This window comes from Diabrotica virgifera, chromosome 7 (genome assembly GCF_917563875.1).
Source record: "Diabrotica virgifera virgifera chromosome 7, PGI_DIABVI_V3a".
Classification (NCBI taxonomy): Eukaryota; Metazoa; Arthropoda; class Insecta; order Coleoptera; family Chrysomelidae; genus Diabrotica; species Diabrotica virgifera.
In genome coordinates this window covers 21,589,385-21,593,075 of record NC_065449.1, presented here as the reverse complement: position 1 = coordinate 21,593,075, position 3,691 = coordinate 21,589,385, and the positions used below count along the sequence as shown (strand labels likewise).

Below are 3,691 nucleotides of genomic sequence, written 5' to 3'. Positions count from 1 at the left end.
ATGTTTTAAGGTCACCTCCTGTGTTCATATGTAAGTTTTGACTTGTTTTGTAGTTCATAGATAGTTTAATTTACTACAAAACAAGTCAAAAAATATCATATGAAAACAGGAGGTGACCCTAAGACAAGTTTTTAGTCTCTCTTACAAAACTCATGAAAAAACAGATAGGATGTATTATTACATCACTGACGATATGTGGCCATACCAAATAATACATCCTTGATAAATATAAACATTTTTATTGAACAAAATCTTTTCATACATTTTTTTAATGCAATTTACTGATATTCCTAAATATTTCAAAAAAATGTGTCACATTTGCTTTGTAAACCTTTCTTTTGCCTTTCGTAGCCACATATTCCGTTTCCTTCCTGGTTTTTTTATAGACCACTTCTCTCAGCTGATTCTAAAAAAAATAAAATAAATGGTAATTTTTCTATCCTTTACAATTAACAATCAGAAGAAATATTATTTACAGATAATGATATGTATAATAATAATAGGTTTGTTCTAGCATCAGTTTGAAACCATCAGCGAATAGTGGACCAGCGCGAGTAGAGGGGGTCGCACTGGTGACTGTATTATGTTCTTTTACTGACCAACTGTTTGCTGATGGTTTTTGACTAGTTTGACCGTTTGCTAGAACAAACCTAATAATAATGAATATTTTGTATTTTGACAATGACATCTGATGTGGAAGTCAAAACATTAATAAAATTATTTTTTCAAGTTAACTTTCACATGCGCGTCTTAAAATTTAATACTTATATCATAAATAACTATTAAAACTATCTTAAGAGGAAACAGTATAGATCAACAGGTAGCGAAAATGTGTTCCAAGATTGCGGCTGTAATTTTGAATATTTTTTCAAGATATTTGGCACACATATTCGTAATATAATAAAGAATGGCGGTACAGAGCCCAATTTGAAAAATATATTAATATGTGGAAATTACTCTGTAATTAAATACAATATAAAAAAAACGAGCTTGTACCGCCATTAAGAAGAACAAAAAAATACACTTTTTTCAAATACAACTTTTTTATCCGATTTTGTGTTATTTTGGAACTACTAAAATTTTTTATTTCATTAGTAGTTCCAAAATTACACAAAATCTAGGCATCGGATAAAAAAGTTTATTTGAAGAAAGTGTATTTTTTTGTTCTTCTTAATGGCGGTACAGGCTCATTTTTTAAATATTGTATAATTACAGAGTAATTTCCACATATTAATATATTTTTCAAATTGGGCTCTGTACCGCCATTCTTTATTATTTTACGAATACGTGTGCCAAATGCCTCGAAAAAATATTCAAAATTACAGTGACAATCTTGGAACACGTTTTGGCTACCTGTTTATCGCTACTGTATTACCTTAAAACATTGCAATTTGCTAAACCAGTATATTTTACTCTACTACTACTCTACTAGCTACCTCATTTTCCACTGTTTCTAAAGACTTGTTTACATGGGTAGAGTTTTGAGGAGAGTAGAGTAGTGGTAGTACTCTACCAAAAATGGCTTGATACCATTCACGTGAGGAGAGTACAAGTATAGTACTGATGCTAGTATAGTGAAACCGATTTTTGTATTTTTAAACACTCTTGATTATAAGTGCACCTTAAATTCTTAATTTTTTGCTTAAGCTTGTTTACTCCAAAGCCCCCTTTGCCATTCTTTCGACGATTTCATCCTCCGCAGCTTGCTGCAAACTTTTATTTCTGTAGTATACACTACCTAAATTCCATAAACACTGGTATTCGCCGTATTATAGCTCTACAAGTTTTAAAGTTTCATCTTCGGTGAACTTCATTTTCACTATTTACACAAAACACAATTCCAGCCAGAATGACAGCGCCCCCATGTACTCTCCTACCTACTCTATTCTGCCATAATTGAGCGTGTTCCATGGGTAGAGTGTGCAGCCGAGTAGACATTTTGGCAGTAGTGGTGGTCATAGAGTAGTTACTTTGCCATAGGTTGCTAGTCACTCTACTTTAACTCCAACTATACACTCTACCAGCTATTCTACTGTGCTGAGCATTTTTACAGGTAGAGTTACTCTACTCTATCAAGTACTTGCATCATTACTCTACCCGTGTAAACAAGTCTTAAATCTACTGAATGAAAATCTACTTAATCTTAATCTACTCTTAATGAAAAATGTCTAAAATCATTTACCCACCTAGTATTATTGTAGAATTTAAGACAGTCCAGTGCCTTATAAATAATTTCAATATGAATATTTTTCCCTTTAATTCTCCTTTGATACCACTCCATTTTAGATTTTGGGGAACTTATTTCATTGTGTTTATAGACCATATTTATTGAAGGAACCCAATCTGGAGATTGTTATTATCTATTAAGTCGGCTGGTTTTCCTATAAGATTAAAATGTTAACATCTTCAAAAATCGTTACTGTTGTAATTGTAACTTACCAGATATAAAATGATTACAGCAGACAGGACAGGAAAATTTTCATTTCGCTAGTAAAACCTGTACATTGTATTGCATTTAACCATTGTTGTCTCTCAGATACCTTATTTAGTTCAGTTTAAAAGTGAACTTTAATCTTGACTTTATCACATTTCACACTTCAAAACACAACACCAATGAAGCATATTATCTTTCTAAATTAATACTTCCAGAGAAAATGTTAAATTAATCTTTGTACAACACAAAATTACAAAGAAATACAACTAAAATTATCTAAAACTCATTAAGAACAGATAGAATAAGATTTATCTTTTACACCCAGTAGCCATATTGACATATTGATTTAATTTTGAAAACGATTATATTTAGTAAATTTGGTAAATATAACTCCGTACGACCACGCAACTTGAAACACAAGTACGCAAACACGGTTGCGTGAAGCGTGGCTCGCAATCGTGAAATTTACGAGACTTGCTCGACCTGTAGATTCTTGTGTATTTGACGGCTACAATGACTCGACAAAGAATATTAAAGCTGCAGAACAACGTCGTCGAACTACAAAAACATCATCGGGTTCATGAATCATGAAAATATAACAGTTCCAGCGAATCAACAACAATTTTTCGCCAACATTAATAATGAATCTCGTTTCATTTCCATGATAACTGACAAATTAACAGCTGCGAATATTGAAGTGAAACAAGCTAACAATGACGCAGATGTCCTTATAATTGAGACAGCAATTGAAAAATTTAAGGCAACAAACACAAGAATTTGTAGTTGGTGAAGATGTTGATTTGTTGGTACTGATTACTGCAAGGACTCCAGTAGATAAAGTTATTTATTTTCTGAAACCTGGAAGGGCTTAACAGCGAACAGAGATATATTCTTCGAATAGTTTATCGGCTTATCCCAAATGCCAAAAGTACATTATATTTTTACATGCGACACTACATCCGCAATGTACAGAAGGGGCAAAACGTCAGTACTTAAATTATTTGGAAAAAAAAGATTTGACTGACTGCTGTAAAGTTTTTACAGAACTTGATTCTACAGCGCAAACAATAATTACGGAAGGAATTCGCTTTCTTCTTGCGGTTTATGGAGCTCCAAAAAAAAAAAAAAAAATTATTTGTCTTGATAAATACCGATACTTAACTTTTTGTAAAAAAATACGCGAAACAAAAAACAAGTACAACTATCATGTCTTCCATCAACATCAGCATCTGCTTTTCAACATTTGTATCGAGTATC

At 32.2% G+C, this 3,691-nt stretch overlaps 1 long non-coding RNA gene across 1 annotated transcript; it reads right to left on the bottom strand.

The window, feature by feature from the left end:
• Window positions 1–223: 223 nt before the first annotated feature.
• LOC126887733 (uncharacterized) lies at window positions 224–2,952 on the bottom strand. The gene is made up of 3 exons (XR_007699175.1): window positions 2,440–2,952; window positions 2,187–2,381; window positions 224–406 (listed from the first exon to the last, which is right to left on the bottom strand). It is a non-coding gene; the product is annotated as an uncharacterized LOC126887733 (long non-coding RNA).
• Between the last annotated feature and the right edge of the window lie 739 nt (window positions 2,953–3,691).